At 41.6% G+C, this 20,299-nt stretch overlaps 1 long non-coding RNA gene across 1 annotated transcript in view; it reads left to right on the top strand.

Moving 5' to 3' along the window:
• The window catches only part of LOC116994322, a 38,806-nt gene extending 19,007 nt beyond the window's left edge, over positions 1 to 19,799 (top strand). Inside the window, exons 2-3 of the long non-coding RNA XR_004417459.1 lie at positions 3,071 to 3,209; positions 19,707 to 19,799. This is a non-coding gene — a long non-coding RNA (uncharacterized LOC116994322). The remainder of the gene's footprint in view (positions 1 to 3,070; positions 3,210 to 19,706) is intronic.
• The last annotated feature ends 500 nt before the right edge of the window (positions 19,800 to 20,299 follow it).

Consider the following 20,299-nt stretch of genomic DNA (forward strand, 5'->3'; position numbering starts at 1 on the left):
AACACTTTATTCCTAGATGCCACATGTAATGCAATTGTAAGCTAGGAGAGCATGCATCAGGCCAACCATAAATCTGACACTTTTTTTTGGTTCTACCCTTTCCTCTGCTCAGCAGAGAAAGGAATAGGAATGGAAAGAAAAAGGAACTAATTTCTGCTTTGGAACTGAGGTCCTGCCTGCATAGATGTCTGGTGAAAGGCAAATGCTCTTTGTCTGGGTCTCCTTTGACCCAAGCTGGGTTATTTGTGTCATGCCTGCGGAAGAAGGTTCAAGCTGGAATGCACTGGGTGACAGTAAACAGACCAAAATCAAAAGAATGGGGCTTTAAATTTTGTTACCTGCCTTCTACATACCAACCAGGTGTGTCTCCATGCTTGTTGCTCTGGTATCTAAGAACTACAATTAATTTATTGTTTGCAATAGTGGAGCCCCAGTTCAAGGCCTTAGTTTTCTATGGGTGAAGTAGCTCACCATGCAAAAATTAGACTTCTAAGGTTTGTCATTTTGGCAAAGTGTGGGGCCCTCTCTGTGACCAAGATCTTTTCCTGCCAGTGGCAGTGAGCTCCAGTGACTTTTCACCTGCAGACATGCTGAGCTGCATTGGTAGATTATTTCATGCTTCAGGCAGAAAAGATGCAAATCTGCATTCTCTCTGTGATAAATTATGTGTTAATGAAACAGACCTTGCTTTGATATGAAACTGGGTTAAAAGAAGAGTTCTTCTGATGAGGCAAATCCAGAGATAGTGAAAACAACAAATTAGGATACAGGAGTAATTGTGGATTCCAAAGAGGAATTTTTGTGTGGACAATGTCATGTTCTGTGCAGCTGGATTCAAATATTTTCAACATTTGTTAAGATTTAAAGATTGCATTCACAAGACTAGTACAGATAATTACTGAAAAATTTGGTGCGATTTTGGGCACAGGATGTATTTCACTATGAGCACACCTCCTCTGTTCCCATAGAACAGCCTGTCTCTGTATGTATAAATTGTCTTGCTTTATTCCACAAAAAGGTCTGCAAATGAGCAGCTAAATGGGAGAAGGGACAGTTCACCCAAAATGCTGTCTGGAGGGTTTGCTTTGAAGCTCTCCCATATCTCACATGCAGCATGTCAGGAAATGAGCCCTCAAATTGGTTGATAGGTATGTCCTTGGTTTGACTCACTGCTGCATTATTCCAGCAGTTTTATATTGATGCATCACCATGGGAATGACCTCTGAGCTTTTTATCTCTGTGTCTCATCAAGGCATTTTATTAAGCATCCAGTCCCCTTATAAGCTGAGTGTCTTTCAGTTCTGGCAGCACTAACAAGGGCAGAGTGTGTGTTGCTACTGTATATCCACTCCATCTTCAGGTCCCAATCATTCAGAAATTGGTGGAATACAGAAAATCTCCTGATACCTGCAGACTGGTGACACATGTCCTAGCACAAGGCACACTGAAATTACTGGGGACTTGCTACACACTGAAAGGTCACCTTCAATAATGATCATTCCCTTTTTGCAGCTCACCTTCCATCACAATCAGGCTGCACATTTTGTGTTGCTTTCGTTTCTCCCACTGATATTGAATGTTTTGAGGAGGGAAACAACTCTGGCCTCATCTATTGTTCTGTCAGATGCTGAACATCAGACAGGTACTCGAATTATCAGTTTCATGTGGATTATGTTCCCTGTCTGTGTTGTGATCCCTTTCTGGTTTCCATATGACACAGTTGGTGTAGGGTTTTTTATCATATAAAAGCTATAACCTGGAAGAACCAACGTTAATTTCCTCTGGAGCCTTATGAAAAGTATCAAGGGTGTGCCTGACTTGTGGTGACAGAGCTTTTCAGCGCAGCCTGAGAAGGAGCGGCTTCTGGGCACACATGGCAGCCAGATAACTCACCCGCACGACAAACGTACAGAGCACCAGTCCATTAGCATATCCATGGATGGAATTAACCAGATACTTTAATTGCACTTTTAATGTACCATCACATGTCTGGGGTCAGACACTGGCTGCACCCAGCTGCACATCAGGCTGAGGTTCCATGCGACCACAAACAGTAGTGATAAGGTGAAAGCCTAATACCTTTACTCTTATGAACCCTCTGTCTCAGATATTACATCAGACATTCATGAAAGGACAGACAGAATAAATTAGTCAATGTAAAATGTATCTGAAAGCCTGAGATAATCCTATAATTCCCAGTATTATCCCTAATAACATGACTGTAAAACCAGTGATGAAATGGAGCAGAGAGGTCATTGCATGTCAGGGTTCAGATAAGATCTTCTGTGGATTCTTTCCTGTAAGATCTAACCAAAGAAGTTGAAAGTAATTTGAAAAGAACTCTTTAAAGTAGTCTTTACTCTGAAGGGATTAGGAGCCCACAGATGAATATGATATTCTCAATCTCCCTGGAAAAAAAATAAGGAGCCTCGAATCACTGCAGAGAAATCATTAGAATCAGAATTCAGCTCCCAGGCTCAATGCAGCACATATTTGGTGTGAACAAGGAATGGTAAGAGGGGACTTTAAATGGACCCTGTGGGCAGCTGATTTAAAAATCTTTGGGAAGGGTCTTGCCTCTAGGTCAGGTTTCTGGAAGAAGGACAGCAGCTTTCAGGAGTTACCTGTATCTTGCTCCCAGAGTTGCAGCAGAGGCGGTGAAGGTGGGCTGTGGCTCCCAGAGCAGGGATCCCAACATGGTCCTTGGTTGGAGTGTGCACTGTGGCCTGGGGAGCCACCTGCTTGTGGCTCCTGTGTCCTCTGGTCCATGTGGTGGCCTCTTGATACTGGATCCTGTAGGATCTGGTGGATGGAAGGGGGCTGAAGGAAGTGGTTGCTGTGCAGGCTCAGCTGATGTTCAACTGGTCCTGTGCCCACAGCTGTGTGTTGAGGATATGGGTACTTGTGCTCCTCTGGTTCTTGGGATGTTTGGATTCCAGAGATGGGGATGGCTGTAACAGAGGGGCCACCAGCTGGACAAGAGCATCAGGTCATCAAAAGTGTGCTGGTGCATGTCCTGAGCTGAGAGTGCAGTCTGAAACTGAGAAAAACTTGTGCTTTCTTTTCACAGAGAGAAGGCAGCAGAGTGTAACCAATTCCAAGGCATCTGCTTGTAAATTAGTGGTGCTGGTGATGTCTGGATCTTAGCACCACAATATCCTCTTGAAACCACTCCCTGCTCATTCTTCCCAGAGGATCCAGGAGAAAGGGTAAGCAAGACTTTCTTGTTCCCACTGGAGAAGACTATGAATGCAGGAGGACTTTCTATGATTTTCCCTGGAAAGGAGCGTGGTTGGGACATATGGTCTTCTTACTTGGAAAAATCTTATATTTTCCAGGGTGCTTGCCATAAGACAGGGAGAGTTTGGAAGATGAGAAAGATGGGTGGGGGAAAAGTGCTTTTTTTTTTTTGTGGTTTGCTTTTTTTTTTTTTTTTTTTTTTAATTTTTTCAGTTTGGGCTCTGACACACACAGTTTCACTCTGCTGTTTGAGATTTTACCACTAAAACCTTGGGAAGAAAGGAACCTTCTTCCCTGTCGCAAAGCTGGTATTGTTTGGGATACCCTGCTGGGCTTCTGAAGAGAAGTGAAGAGAAGTGATGACAGACACCCTGTGACAGATGTAAAAACCAGCTCTGGAATCCCAACAGCAAATCTATGTGTGAGCAAAGGCTGCTTGACTTTTGTGTGTCTTCATTGTCGCCTGCCAGTTTCAAACCAGGCTGTGTCAGTGGAGAACTGTAAATGCTTCTTGGGAGAACTGGCTGCTCTGAAGAACTGAAATGGAGAACATAACTTACAGCTCTGAAGTGTGTAGTGCTTTTCTGGAGAAACAGTGATTGCACACAGGGATGTGGGGATCTGAGCTGTAAAAGCTTGTAAGGCAGATAAACCACCAGGATTTGCTTGTACCATACTGGGAAGATTCCTAGTCCTCAGTATGGATGTGAGACATCTATGGTCAGTGAGAAAGAGCTGAGCCCCTCAGACAATTATAATTAGGTCATTAAAGTTAAATGCCAGACTGTATCTTTATATTGCAGTAATAAAAGGGTAGTGAGAACTTCCAGTAAAGTGTCAGATGATGTGCTGTTCCCAATCTGCGATTCCTGTGGATTAGAGTGAAGTAGCAGCCAACACACAGCATATTTCCCATGTGAACAGATCTCCTTTCAATGATCACTGTGAAACAGACACAAGACTCTCTGACAGGCCACCTCTAGTGCAGTTTGGTTTGACAGCAGAGATTGGTTCCTGCATGGAATCATTTCAGTGCTGTGGGATCCGAGGGGCGTGTGCTGATCTCACCCACTGAGAGCAAAATGAGTGGCTGCACTCATGGCAACAGAAGAGGGGGAGAAACAGCATGGACCTGACATGGTTAACCAGGCTTGCTTAGCCAAGGGCTGACTGGGGGACAGGGACAGCCTCAGGGTGGCAATAACAGCTTTCACTCCCCAGAGCAAATACACTTTATCCACTGGATAGATCCATCCTGAAGGAGGAACCCTAGGCTAGTACACCTCTTCAGGTCAAACAGCAAAATCAGCCACTTGGCACAGCCAAAATTGTGTGTCAAAATCTTCCTGTTTCTCTTGTATCCTGATAACCATATATCCCTGCACATTTATAAGTTTTACAGGGGTTAACTCATTGGGACTACCTACCTTGGGGATAGAAATATTTGGAAGCACTGGAATTCCTGTTTCCCCAAGTGTGAGTGGATGTTATCTGTTCACGTCCAACGTGTCTTTGATATCTTCAGATGGAAGGTGATGGTGACGCCCCATCCCCTTCATGCCAGCCATATATCACCCTTCTGGCACCACAACTCCTCTGACATCTGACCTGAGTACTATCAGTTGCAGCACATTTAGTTGCCTGCAAAAGCCAGCTTTTTGCTGTAGGGAATACCATTTCCTGTAGCTCCTGGCAGACCTGAGGGGCCAGAAAAAGATCACTGTGCAGCACTCTCCCTTGACACTGTCCAAAATGCCTTTTTTCACTGCAGAAGAAACCCTCTCTACCTGTACATAGCTTGCTCCTTAGGGACTGCTCACCTTGCACAGGGGACAGCATGGACAACACCATGAATGAACAAATTCAGAATCTCAGTTCGTTATTCTTTGTCTTTTGCCACTCTTTTGGGTCCTGTACATTTCCTAAGCATCTTCGCTTACGAAGCTCATTCTTTTTGTGGACTTTTTATGGCGCTGATTGAAGTTACCTGAGAATTTCATATAAATGAATTAATTTTTGCTCTGCCCCTGCAGAGTAAAATGCAGGGTCTGCTCTGTGAAAATGGCCCAAACCAGTAGTAGATATTATTTTAGACTGCAGCAGGGATCTCGAGAGTCTCCAATCGTTTCAGCTGGTTTTGTGAGAGATTAGCACTGTAAACAAATCAGGTTTAGACTCTCACCCCCAGGTGAGACTCCCAGATCTGGTGCCATGTGTGGGGAGCTGGCACTGCCACCTGAAAGCATTGCCCTCTGCAAGACTAACCTTGGATTGCTGAGAGCAGCATTCTTGAGTGGGAGCCATGAAAGTGGCTCTCCCTGTACTCACTCTTCACCTAATGATCTTCCAGAAAAAAGGCAGAATGAGGAAAAAAAGTGGCAGAGGTATAAATATCTGTGAAAGGTAAATAGGTAGTTGATCTCTGTGGGTTTGTTTGCTCATTTGTCTAAATCCCACCCCCCCAGCAGAGTTGATTCAGAGATTCTATTCTGCCTCACTGATGATAGTACAATTAATTTTTCCCCCACTATCTTCAGCTGCAACTTTATCAAACCTGCTGGCCAAATCCAAATTGTTTTATGCACCAGAACACTCCAAGTGCTCCAGTTGAGAGCCTTAACCGACTTTATTTTTAACAACTATACTTTTTAGTGTGATTCCTGAGAAGCTTTGCACAAAGCCCTTCTCCCTAAACATTTGAGTGTAAGACCCCCCTGTGGTCAGTGAACAGGTATGAGCTGCTGGAGCCAAGCACAAGCCTGACTGTGTGAGACCATGTACTCTGTGAAAAAAGCTTCACAGTCTTTGTGAAAACTTGGGGGAGGCTCCTAAGAGCACAAACTGGGAGAAAAGCCAGTACAGGAGATTCCAGCAGTAGCTGTAGTTGAAAATTTCCTTTGCCAATGGGCTTCCCAGTTAAATGGAAACAGAGGAGGCTTGTGACCTGACTGAGGGCTAGTGGTACAGGAGAGAAGATATTTCTTTCAATGTGATCCTGACAGTAAAGTTTACTAAGCCCCACTTGGAAAGGCTCATAAAATGACCTCTGCCAGTCATACATTGCACATACATTTTAAAATTAAATATTCACAGTATTTTTTTTTCTTTTTGAAGATTGCAGAATTATTTTAATTTTGTTAGTCCTAAAGAATTTAAAGATGTAAGGGAAAATTTTGCCTTTTTTTTCCTCAACACCCATTATTTAATACAAATATTTTTGTCCATTTGAGAACAATACTTTCACCAAGTCTAGTAACTGAGTTCTGACTTTATTTTTAAGCCATATTTAATCTGATATTGGGAGGGAGTGTACTCCTTTGCTCCTCTGTAAGTCAGAGCTCATAAAGAACAAAGACCAAGCTTTTTTGCTGACAGAATACTTTGGAAATTTAGTTTGGAGTTTTATATTTTTAATATTACCATAACTTGCAAGTAAATAGATTATTAGACCTTTTAAAAAATATTTCATTTTCCATGGGGGAAGAAATGGCAAGAAAGATGAGAGTTCCAGATCTCAGCCTGACAACATCAGTCTCTGAAACCAGCACTTTGGAGGGCAGTTTCAGTCTGGTGATTTGTTTGATCTATTACAAAATCCTCTCTACCAGTGTGTAGCTACCACCCACTTATATTTATTATGCAGTTTTATTTTTGCTTGGTAATATTTTTCTTGTGTTTATTTTAAAAGGTCTACATTTTGTGGTGACAGTCTCCCATTTTCCAAATTAACTGCTAGCAGATGTTGCTGTGTGGTGTGAAGCACACACAGCAGCTGAAACCGCCAAGGTCTGGATACAGGCTTAGGAAGAAAAAATCCTTGTGTTGTTCAAGCAAGTTTCAGGAGTGTCTATAAAGTGCTTATGTAGAATCTTATTCAGAAAATAAATTACTGTTGTTTTCATAGCTTTTAGCTGGTTTTAGTGTTTGGAATTACTGCTGAAACCTCACAAGTCTGTATGTTTTAAGAAATGAAATATCATTCGGGCAGTGTTATTTAGGAAAGGATTAGCTGCTGATACATTATATATAGGCAAATGCAGGTAAGTCCTACTTAGAGCTACAGCTGCCTGGTTTTGTCCCTTCTAAAATCCCTGCTGCAGTTGCACATGTGCTAAACCCTAGCTTGTGGACCTAAAATCTCCAGTGTGAGCAGAGCACTTGGAGGAGGCTGTTTTGAAACTATTGCTGAAAATAAGAAACGAGGGGTTGTGCTTTTCCTTTTGGAATGAAGTATTGCAATTTGATTGGGCCATTGGTTATGCCCTGGTTTGTTTGTTTCTTTTTGGTTGTTGTGAAATTTCACCCAGTTTTGGACAAACCACAATGCATTTCTGAGAAAGTGAATGTGTGTGTTGCAGAGTTGACTGGCTAGGCAAGTAACTAACCTGCCTGGACCATTTGTATATCCTGCTATTGCAATTACTCATCCAGGTAAATAGGTATTATTATAGTTATTATTGTTCTTTGTGTCTGTCAGGAGTAGGGCAGGAGGGAAAGAATGTCACAATGCAGCAAGTGATTCACTGCCCAGCTTCTTGCTGGAGTGCTCGGGAGGAATTGTGGTCAGTGCGGCTGTGGCTACATCACAGAAAGGTTTTAATATCTGTTTGTGTGAGTTTTTGTTAAGACCAAAGCAAGTATTGAGAATCACAGAATGGCCTGGGTTGAAAGGACCTTAAAGATCATCTAGTTCCAAACCCCTGGCATGGGCAGGGACACCTTCCATTAGACCAGGTTACTCAAAGCCCCCTCCAACCTGACCTTGAACATGTCCAGGGATGGGCAGCCTGTTCCAGTGTCTTGCTACCCTCACAGTGATGAGCTTCCTCCTGTACCTAATCTAAATGTACCCTCTTTCAGTGTAAAGCTCCCTGACATATCCCTATCTCATGCTCTACTTGGTTCTGCATTAGAGCAGGGAGATGGACTAGGAAAACTTTAAAGTTTCCTTTAAAATCTACCATTATCTATCTGAGCCTTGCTCTTGGCCTCCCTCAAAGAAAATTAACCGGATTTTCCCTATTAGATGTGTGACTGCAGAAGAGCTGCCCGCTAGATGTCACTGGTACTTCACTGAAATAAGATTTAAACAGCCCTTTCTGGTACCAGCTAAAAAGGGGTGAAGTGCAAGTGGGCATCATCCCTGTGCTTTTACCCTTCTTGCTCCACTCCTGTGCAAGGGCTTGTGATGCCCCTCACTCCATGGGGCATCCTGTGCTGGCCCAAGGAACACAACCATCCTGGGCTTGTGGGTGCTGGCTAATTCCTCCCACTTAAGGCTTGGAAACGACTGAGGTTTTGAAGAGCCTGTGGATGGGTACAGGACTGTTTTTGGGATGAGCACTGTGCATGCACGTTTGGACAAGCGCATCTTTCTTTGTGAAAGTGTTTCAACTCTGCTCTATTCACTAGGGCTGCTAAGGATTTTATTTTCCTTGTCTTCAAAGGCACAGCTAATTCTGCATTTGATTCTAAGGCAAAACTCCATGCTGATATGGAATATGCAGATTTTGTCTGTAAAGAGGACCTGAATGTCCAAAAATCTTGTTAAAGAAAGGGTTATCACAAAGATGGCAGGCACAGAGAGGTTGGTCTTCAACACTGTTTTTAATGCAGAAGTTGGACAAATTATATCTGCTTTATTTCACTTGACCTACTAGAGGTCCCTCCAGTTAAATCACCTGCAGTTGGCCTACAGTTGACCCTTTGTTGACTTATTTAATCATCTGTCTAGTTTTCAGAACAGGGTATGAGCATTCAGACTGAAATAATTCCTTGAAAGGGTCCTGTCACTGTGCACTGAGCCTCATACCTGATCATCTGCCCGTCACGTAATATGAGCACAGACGACAATCACTTACCTCTTTTATGTCATGATATAAGGCTAAAATTGTCTAAAATGAGGAAGAAAGCCATTATTTAATCAATGGAATTGCGTCAATTGAGTAAAATTTGTCTCTAGTGTAAACAAATGGAATGTCTCTACGCTCTGTGAAAACAAGACTAAATTACTTGCAGATCTTGCAGATAGAAAAACATAGGAAGTGGACTTGTAGGCTGACACATTAGGGGGTTTAGAGTATGCATTTAAAATAATTATCCAGATTACACTGGATTACTTAATATAGTTTCTGCATCATGTGTATGCACGTTTAATTTTAAAGCAATAAAAGCAATATTAGTTTTTTCAGTCATGTTTGATTATTTGAGATATTCCTCAGAACAATGCAAGACTATTGCCAATGAATGCTCTAGTTAAATACAAAAATGCCAAATCCCAATTTTAACTTTTGCAGGTGAGTTGAAGGACAGTCCTCAGTATCTGCCAGGCTGGGAAAGTTTTGGAACATATACGTAAAAGGGACTTGATGCGAGAAAATATCTTTCATTGAAAAAATAAAAACAAAAAAAAACCTAAGTGCCCCACTCTGTAGCCCCATATCTATACAAATAACAGAACACAGAAAAGAATTTAACAATTTTTAGATCACGCTTTTAACCAATTACCCAGGTTTTGGTCATATGAATACTCAATTAAGTGATTACAGCCTGAAGACCAATTTGAACATTGAAAAACCAGGACCTGTGTGTGCTGTTGGGATATCAGCCTGGGTATTTTACATATCCTTAAGTTTTCCTCAGATTCAATGGAAGAGAATGGGAATGTGTTGAAGGTATGTGTTTCTAATCTGTAGAAATTCTTACTTCTTAAAGTAAATTTTGTTGGTGCTTTTGTAACTGGACTGAAGTGACCAGCTGGAGTAAGACAACTCATGTGCTTGACCTGATGCCTCTAGAATACAAGATATGCCAATGTAAGTATTCCTTGCTGATTCAAAAGTTGGGATCCTCTGCAGAGACGCTTGTAGGAAGAAGCAGTCTGGGAACCAGGTATTTAATATTTTCTATTTTAAATCTTCTGTTGTGGCCTTTTGAGACAATATTGCATGATTCAAAGAAACACTGTGGGAAAGGCAATAAACCATGTGTTTAGATCTAGATTCAAGAGGCTTCCAGGACAGTCCCTTCACTCAATGAATTCTTGATGAACCAAGTGAAAGGCATTTAATAACCTCAGTTGGTCCTTAACTGTGTCAAGTGGTAGCTAAGAGGCAAAAGGTAGAGGAGTGGGTGAAATTTCCACACCAAAGATCCCAGAAGTGGTAGTAAATATGCAATATGTTACTCCTCCTGCCCCTCTTCAAAGAGTTGTCAGGAGTTGTAGTTCTGCTGGGATTTTGAGGAGGTGGTCTCCTCTCCACAGAGGGAAGGAGCTGTCAATTGAACAAGTCTGCACCTCACTGCTGTGTCTGCCTCGTGTGTCCAGGCTCTGGCTGAGGGCTCTGCCTGCTCTGAGATCAGCTGTGTGCAGGACCTCCCATCAGCACGGACCAGCAGATGGGACTGGTCCATGCACAGGTGGCACTGTCTGTCTGTGCCTTCATCTTTTGTCAAGTAGACCCCATGGAAGGGATTTGAAAGATGCTGTGCTGCACCTTCTCCCCAGTGGTGGTTAGGGAACAGTGGTTGGGGTGGTGTTGCACTGTCAGATTGATTGTCAGGAAGGTAACGTAGAAAGAAAAGGCATCTTGGTGAAGCTGGAGATTTGGGTTGGGGCTCTTGGCTCTGTCCTTGATCCTGCCAGAAACAGGGATTCTTGCTGTCCTGAAGTGCTGGGTCTGGATTTCTGACACACTCAGGAAGGGAGCTCAGCACTGTGTGATCCAGAGCCCTCCTCTGCTCATAGCACTCTCACACTCACTCTCTGTGCCAGAAGTTAACCCCCATGTCACAGAGGGATATGGAATTGCAGCTCCTTTGGTTTATTTGAACATTAGACATCTACAGCTCTGTCTTCACTACCAGCCTAAGTCCCAATCTGACTGAATAGCAGTCAGCAAATTGTTGGCACTGGGGTTCCTGCACAGCATTTCCATGATGGCAACTTCAACTGGACCAGACCTCAGACTCTGCAGGCGGCCTCTTGCAATGGGGGTGCTTCCCATTTTGTGGCTGGCCCTTTCTGCAGGCAAATTCTGTGGGAAAGGGTGTGAATGGGAAGGCTTTGGGAGGGGGGTGGGTCTGTAAATTCTGTGGGGTCATATTTTGGATTTTGAGAAATTAGTAGGAAGGCAACAGCCAGCTCCAGTTTCATTAGGGTGATGCGCCCTGGAACACCCTTGGCACTTGGCTTTGTTTACAGGTCAGTGGAATGAAGAAGTTCACTTCCTTTCATTGCAGGTGTTGCTTTGGATATCTGAATATATTTATTCAGAAATGCCTGACATAGCTGATAAAGAAAACACTATGCTAGATTTTAGTAAAATAAATGAATCTAATAGCCTATAAGCAGAGTGACATCTCTGTGTGAAAATCTTTCCTACAACTTCTAATTTCAGGGTTTAGGGTTTGTTTCTCTTCTTTTGTCATTTGAGGTAATATGTTACCTTTTAACTGAATTTTAAAAAGCTCTTATTGTTATGCTCTGCATAGTAAAGTATACTTAAGCAGCAAGGTAGAGAAATCTGCACCTTGAGAGAGTATCATGTTGTGCTGAGACTTCTGAGAGATTAGCTTTTGAAGAACTCCTTTGTTTTTATTCTGAATATGATCCAGTCCTGGGAATTTAATTTGCTTCTCTAGATCATTATGTTTGCATGTTTTCTTATCAAAGGAGGCATAAGTTTAGGGCATGAGCCTGTAAATCTGTTTTCACATAATTTATTAAAAGTCACATAGTACTGGTGCTGTCGAAGGAAAGGATTCTGTTTGTCTTTTAACTCTACAGTGACATTTATTCCTTTCAACATAGTTTTCATTTTTAGAGGTCAGTGCATATTCTACTATGATTTTCCAGGGATTGGTGGTTTTGTGAATAGAAGTCACATAAATTTTGTTTTCTTTCTGCTTAGTTTCTCTCGTTCTACATCTCCTTACAGTGCCCATCATCCAATGAAGTCATAACGCAGAATTGGCTTTTTGCAGGATAGTCTTGGCTGGACAGAGGAGCAGAAGTTTAGCAGCATATTTAAGTTGCTGGTTTTCTCCCAGGTCAGCCAGCCTCCCCTGTTCAGAGCCAGATTATTATACTTTTGTTAAAAAACCTGTTCTCATCCATTTTCCACAAAGAGCTCCGAAGAGTTCATTGTTCCTGTGTTGAGACCCTTAACAGTTAGTAAGGTTTGTGTGACTTTTTCTATCATTTCTGAAAATCCTATGGAGTACTTGGTGGGAGTTGCAGAAGAAGTTTCCAATTTCCTTCTTCTTCCTTCCATCCCCTCTGAATATCCCAGGGAATGAGTTCTGAACAGAACCACAACCTGCTGGTGTGCTGTGGCAGCCAGGGGAGGCAACTCATATTTAGGGCTGATCCTATGCTTGTGGGGATGCAAAACAGTCTGATTGTCCTTGCACAAACTGAAGCCAATTTTGATTCAAAGGGGGTGGAGGGAACAGGACCAGTCAGTTTTGAAAGTGGATTTGAAAGCTGTGTCTAGTTAATTTGGATGCCCTTCTGTTTTATGGCTTTTCGCCTTAACAGGTAAGTAGAGTGATTCTTTAAGGTCTTCAGCTTCCAAATCCATGTCCTGTGATGTCACTGGGGAGTGAGCTCATGAGACAAAACACTAAATGTGGTGAGTATAGCTGTGATTTCTAAGCATTTGTATCCTATTGGGAAACTTTCAACAAAAAGAATAAAAAGCTCCCATTGCCAAAGGTTCAAATACTATATTTAAAAGGGCTTCCTCCAGGTTCCTAAAGGCAGCTGATCCAAGTGTGGCTTTGTGCAGAGAGCACAATACACTTCACTTGTGCCCAGTTGCTGCCCTGGCAGCAGCAGCAGCGTGGCTGAGCACAGGCTGGTGCTTCCCAGGCTCACCACGTTGCTCTCTTCCTGAACAAGCAGCTCTCAGCTTTTCTCTGGGCAGGCTGCTTTCAGGGAAGCTTAGAATGAAGAGTGGGGTTGCATTATAGCTGTGTGGAATGAAGTGCCAAGGTGTTTTTGAGTGCTTGTAATGCTCAGTTGTAAATTAAGTTGTAGCTGGCTCCAAAGACAGAAGTTCTGACCCGTCAGCCCAAGGGTTGGGACTCCTGTTGGCATTGTCTGCTGAGCTCTGACATAAGCATGCATACATCTTGCTTGGAGCAAGAGGGGCTGTGCTCCAATGGCAGTTTTAGCCTTGGTATGAAATCCAAATTTTATAGATTTGAAGCAGCCACTCTTCCTGCTAGGATCAACAGGAGATGCAGGTGCCACTATTGTGAATAGCAACAGTTAATCCAGGTTGGATACTCTTGGTTTCAACGAGCAGTTGAAAATGCTGCTTCTACTGTCTCTCAGTGTCTCTTGAAAGTGTGGGATGCTGTCAGGCTTGGCTGCTGATATTTGCCAGCATTTTCAAGACCCCTCAGAAGTTTAAACAACTGTACATTACTGTTGTTATTAACCATCATAAGGTATATATTTTATTATGACTTGGGCAGTATTTCATTCAGAGAAGCTCAAGTCATCTTCTAATATTTATGAGTTATGGTTTGGTTCCTTGCCAGTCAATTTTCCAAAAAACTCGTTGCTCTCAATCTTACTTTGCTCAGTGAGACAGTCTGAGCTCTTCTGGCTTTGGAAGCAGTGGATGTAAACATGTGACATTTCATCTCACAAATGGCATCATGTTTACAGTGCCAGGGTCTGGTTTGTCTCTGTTTTTCAGGTTATGCTGCCATAACCCCATTTATTTCAACACTGCTGATCTGCAGTAATGCAGCAGAAAGTCAGAAAAGTTGACCAAAATGCCTGTAGGCCACTACAAATGGTTAAAAGTAATACAGAAATCTGACTCAGCCTGTCAGATGGCAAAAATTCCTTCACTGCATTAAAGTTACGTGACTGGGATACTGGGATCTGTCTTCATTTCTTGCATATTTTATTGTGTTTAAACTGATGATTAAGGGAGAGTTGGAGAATAAAGTAGAAAATACAGGATGCTTGAATCACTAAGAGAGAGAGGAGATTCATCAAAATGAGCTTTGCAGCCCAAACCCATTTCTTACCCATTCTGCAGAAACACAAGCTGCAGTTTCTTTAAAATCCACTGCCCAGAGGACAAAATATTGCTTTCTTTCACTGTTTACCACCCCCCACACTCACTCTCTGGTTAGTCCTGTTGTTTTTTATAACAACCTGACTACATATCCATCCTCAACACTTTTGGGCCTCATCCACCAAACAGATGCTGTTTAGTTTATTTTCCTGGTGAACTCTCTGTATCATTACCGACAGAATTCAGTTCAAGCTTATTTTCTGGTTTCTTTTCAAAATAGAATCAGGATGATGATTTATTACTTGTATGATGTTAGGACTAAAAGCCCTTACCTGGGATTTTACTTGGTTGTTCCAGGAGCTATATAATACTGAAACAAAGGTAGTTTTATATTTTTTAAACTGATCTTCTACAAAGGTGGAATTCCTCCTTAACTATCAGACAAATTCTCTTCTGCCCAACTCCATTACCTGTACACCAGGATTGAAAAATCTGACCACTATCATTTAATGATAGAAGATCTTAATTCTGTCCTTGATAACTGCAATGGGGAGAAGAAATTAGAGCTTGCTTGTTGCAAGAGGTTGCATTTCAGAGGATAGCTTGATATTTAATTTTTCATTAAAAGGACACTATGTGTTAGTTGTTTCCCTTGTAGGAAATCTGGGTTCATCCAAGTTTGCTGTCCTGCTTAGTAAGTTCATGATTCACAGGAGATTGAAGGTCTGGCCATTGGGGTGTCAAGAAGATTTTGCTGAGGCTAAAAATTGAACCAACTGAGTAAATATTATTTGCATTTTTGACACCTAGCTTTCTAAGGCATAATTAAATTTTAATCTAGCCAGTCTTGCTTGTGTACAACTTCCCAGCTATTTGGAAGCTTTTTCTACTGATAATATTTTCTACCAAATATAAAAAACAATGCTAGACAGCAGAGCTCCTAGAGAGCCATCTTGCTTATATGGCTGCTGCTTCCCTGGGTATCTGCCACTGCCTCCAGGGAGCAGGATGCAATGAAACCGTAGACGCTCCTTTGAGGGATTCTCACTGAGCTGTTGACAAGTTCTTCATGGGCTGTGGACAATATACCACTATGCACTTGTGTCACACCACAGGGCCTCCCATGACGCTTATCCTTTTCGTTTGGCCTCTGACCTCCACTGCTTGCCACTTAGGGAAGCAGCAGTTCAGAAAAGAAAGCAAAAGTCAGACCAAAGTAGCTTTCATCTGCTTGGATAGCCTTGCCTGGACTTCTTGCTGTTTTTCAAATTGCTCGTAATTAATGCAGATCCTGTATATTTTTCCCCCATTTTGAAATGAAATCCATTCTTGAGTATAAATGGACAAAACAGCATTGTTTCACTGGCACTCACATGTGTGAATTTTCACCCTGACATCATTATACTTTTTCTAAGTTTTTTCTTTTTTTTTTTTTTTTTGCATATCAGAGGTAATCCAGAACTAACCCCAGAGAGTTAAAAATGTACAAGTGCAAATGCACAGGTTTAGTCTCTCTGCAGTGTCTGACTTTCACATGTTAGTGATCTGTGCTTGGGCTTACGAACTGAAGGCAAAAATCACGTAAAAGTACAGCTTAGACAATCCATGCAGCTGCAGCAATTATTTTGAATGTGAGCTTCTCATTCATCTGGGTAGTTCAACTCCCTCACAATTGGTCACTATATCAATGCCAATATTTAAGTCTGGACTGGAAGTGATTGTATTACTCTGGATCTGTGACTGTAGAACTACAGCCCCCCAACTCTTCACTCAGTGACGCCAAAGAATAACTTCAGTGGTCTCCAAGTCCATTAATTGAATTAAGGAGTGCTGAAAACCCTGTCTTTATCCAGGGCTGTGGTGTTGAGGTGTTGTACAAAATCAGAATGAAAAACCACCTTTTACGATGTGTGGGTTGGAAAACAACCCACGAAGCCTCCTCCATTCCTCTGCTCAATCCCCTCGGTAGCTGCTTTCCCCCTCCCACTGCCTCTGGAAGTGGTCATCAAATGAAAGGGTAGAGTTAGACAGAGGGAAGAGGGTGATTTAATTAGAGATCTAAGGGGTCATTTTTTCCCCCCAGCATGTAGTATTGTTGTAACTCAGCACTTATTGATGTGTGATGATTACAGACAGCCAAGGAACTGGCCTACACACACTCTTCTAGACTTAGGATGGCAGACACAGGCCCTTTGATTTCCAGAATGAACAGTTTACCCTTTTTTTACAGTTAAACTGATCCAGAGAAACAATTCAATGAAAATAAAATTAGATGACACATACAGGAAAAACAAAGCCAGAAAAACAAAGCAAATGTTAAAAATTGGCAGTGGTCATTTATAAAAAAGACAAAGCTTTGTTGAAAATATATCCAAGAGATTCAGGAGCATAGATTTTATCAAAAGTCAGCAGGATTTAAATTCTAAGCCCCGTATAGAGTTTGGAGTATTTTCTCTGGTATTTGTATTTCAGTTTAGCAAAGCCAAAAAAGAATTTAAAATGTTTAGTTTTGAATTTCAAGATGCAGAACTTAGGAAATGACTGATTTAATTTTAAAGATTTACTTACTAAATCTTCAGTTGTCATCAGAGGTTTCAGTTTTAGCTGGTGCTGTGGTCTTCAGATGTTACTTGCAAAACTGTGCTTTCATTCCTTCAAGAAAGAAAATAAGTTTCTGACCCCTAATAGGCTGAAAGAGCTCATGTTTAGAAACCCTCTTGTAAATGAGTGGAGGGATTAATCAATGATTAATGAATAATCAACGGTTATATGAATATATTTTAATACTTGCTTTTGGCAGCAGCAATACAGTAAGTGAGAATCAAGCCCAAAGTTTCTTAGTGATGATTAAGCATCGAGACACTAGTGGTGAAAGGAAGCTACTGGATATCCTAATGATTTAAGTCACTGCTGTAATCAGTTACCTTCTTTTGCTGCTTTATTTCATGAGGCTAGGAACAGTGGGATGGCTGCATGTTTAATCCTTTTCCCTGCCCCACAATGAATTAGGAAGGTGGTCCCTGCTTAAAATGGTAGGCAATTATCAGACCACTGAGGCAGCCAGTTGTAGCTTCATTCACACTGGTTCTCTGTGGATGCCAAGAGCTTGCAGGATCGAGGCCAGTATTTATAACTCCAATCAACTGCATAGCTCTTTTTCAGTTCTTGATTCTTAACAGGTGCTCTCCTCCTGCCCAGTCTCTGCTGACTGTGAAAGCAATTGGAGGTATTATGGTTAGACACTAAATATATCACAAAGATTAACTTGATAAATGATCAATTCTGGCCTCATGCTTGAAATTTAAGTCAATTGTCTGGATGAAATGTGTAAATCCCTGTATAACATACATTTATCTCTCTCCAGACTTTTCAGTGCTCTGCACAAGATGAAAGCCAGTGAGTGGATAATTTTTTCTGGAGGTGATGCTGTATTTTTTCTTCCACTAGGAATAATTTCCTGGGATGTGGTGTCCAGCTGTGTGCATGTGTGATCTACCAAAAATAAGGGACACAGCTACTTTGGAGAGGGTTTCCAGTGGTGAAGCTCTGAATGGCCTGAGATCTGCTAGACATCCCAGGTAGAAAATGGGATCTTGCCTTCCAGCATTGTCCTCAGTGTCCATCTGGTCACACTCCGTTCTTAGGGCTTGCCCCTGGACAGGAGACATGGGAGTATTTATTCTCCATAATAGCCTGCAGGCATTGTGCTGCAAATGCTTTAGTGGGAATATGTTCTTTTCTCTTACCTCTTTCACTTCCTTTCTCTCCTGATCCTGACTTCTCCTCTTCTTTTACCTTTTCTGGATGGGCTGTTCATTTTCAAAGTTCAACACTTTGTTTTTTCCTATTATTCCCTAAGTGACAACTGAAGTGTTACAGGCCAGTCATCAAAATGCCTTTAAAAAGGGAATTGTCAAGGACTTACATATGTTTGAACTATATGTCTTTGCACAGTGATTTTCAAGGGTTATCAGAGGAAAATATGAGTTGCTTCGACAGTGGTCCCATCACAAGCTCTTATCTTCAGGAATTCAACCTCCTACTTTTACAACCTATTCATAGTCCCTTTGGAAGTTTTAAGCACAGCATGTTAGGATGTTGGTTAACAGCAAATAAACCTGTGTGCTGACCTGCCCATGTGCTAATAATAAGTCATGAGTCTGTTTTTTAAGGAACTCTGTCACAAATGGTGGTTGAAAAAATAAATGAAAGACCAGATTCCTAGAGATAAGACCATCCAGATGGAACTGCTGGGGGATAGGTTAATGAGTTGGCTCTGTAGCCTTGACAGTCTTCTTTCAAAAAAAAAAAAGGGGCACATGTTGTTCAGACAAGCCTGTGGCCTCTGTTTTCCAAAGGTGAAATTTAGCATGGAGTGAAGGGCCAGAGAAAGGTCTCTGCCTTGATCTCACATGGGATTGGAAGAACAGATAAGGTTTGTGCTGGTGAACCTCATTTTTAGGGAGCAAGCTGGCCCTTTTGGGGAGTTCCTGAAGAGTAATTGAGCCTAGGCATGAACATTTTGTATGGGCTTTTGGTACACTCCTGGTCCTTAAGGATTTGCAAAGACACCTGCATTTATGGTTTAGGGAGATTCAGGATTATCTTGCTCAAACTTTTAACTGAGTTCCACAAAGGCTGCATATGTGGGAAATGCGCCATTATTTTTTGCAAGAATTGGATGGCTTTAATTTTTAGCTTCATTTTTTTTTTATTATATCACTAGAGTAATTATTTCCACTTTTCCATAATACTAATCAGTCCAGCATTTTCTGAAAGGACTTTTTGTATTGCAGAAATTACTTCCATTTGCATGGAATGTTGGGTTTGCCTAAAGTAAGAAATGATGGTTTTTGCCATAGACACCCCAGACATTTGGTACCTTTTTTGGGGTGTTGGGATGTGGCTAGAGAGTAACACTAATAAAAAACCCAATTATATGCAGCTATTCTATCTTTTGCAACAACATTTTGTTTTTGGTATGTGGTAACTCTGTTGTTTTATTTTTGGACAAAACCGGCATGGATAGTAACAACTGAACTCCTTGGTCTTGGGAGTTGCTTCCTCTTGGCTGACGGACAATTTGCAGAGCCAGTTCCATGATTTCGAGTGTCTCAAGAGTGCATTAGAGTTTCACAGCAGGAGATTTGTAAAAGGGAAAGGAATGGTGTACAGGGAATTAAAAGGTCTGTAAAACTAGAGGCTCACTCTCCTGCGAGGAGTGATCTTGTCTAAATCAATAAATGTCCGTGGTCTGTGTTTTTCAGCTGTGATTGTTAGGATTGTGTGTTCAGTCAGTGCATGCTGAGCAGAGCCAATATTGACTTAATACAAAAAAATGTATTTACAGCTATTTGTCCAAATTCTGAATAACTGTTCCTTTTGTTCTCTGTCCTTTGCTATTCCCAAACATAATGCAAACAGATTTTGGGTCTGAGTCCAGTGAAGTATTTCTAAGCATGCTTAACTCCAGGCACATGACTACTCCAGCAAACATTTGGAAGGCTTTCTACAGGCTTAAAGGTAAGCACATACTTAAAGGGTTTGCTAACTGCAAGTTTTGTTTTTCCTGAGTATTCAGAAGAGCAATTTTTTAATAATTGTACCATGCACAATAAAAGATGTACTTGAATAAAGATCAGTATCATTTATTTTCCATTATTCTATATTTATAATTATCTGTGCTTCTGCTGAATGTTTATCTGGAACAAAATATTGCAGTAAAGAGGCATCTGTGAAAAGTTGCACTTTGATATACAAGTGGTCAAAAACAATGACTGAGCAAAAAATCTTAGGCTTCCAAGATTTCTTTTGCAGAAATGCTATGTAAATACATGGGAAAAAGAAATAAAGGAAATATTGCAAGTGAATAAGAAGAGGAATGAAGTGGCTTTGTGTATATTTTTACTGCAGATTAACTGGTGCCTGCTGTCTTGCTCTGCAAGGTCCTACAGGCACTGCAGGCACCATGGGGCAGCTGAGCAGGCTCAGCTCTCACACAGCACTGGCTGCCTTTG

This window comes from Catharus ustulatus, chromosome 3 (assembly GCF_009819885.2).
Source record: "Catharus ustulatus isolate bCatUst1 chromosome 3, bCatUst1.pri.v2, whole genome shotgun sequence".
NCBI lineage: Eukaryota > Metazoa > Chordata > Aves > Passeriformes > Turdidae > Catharus > Catharus ustulatus.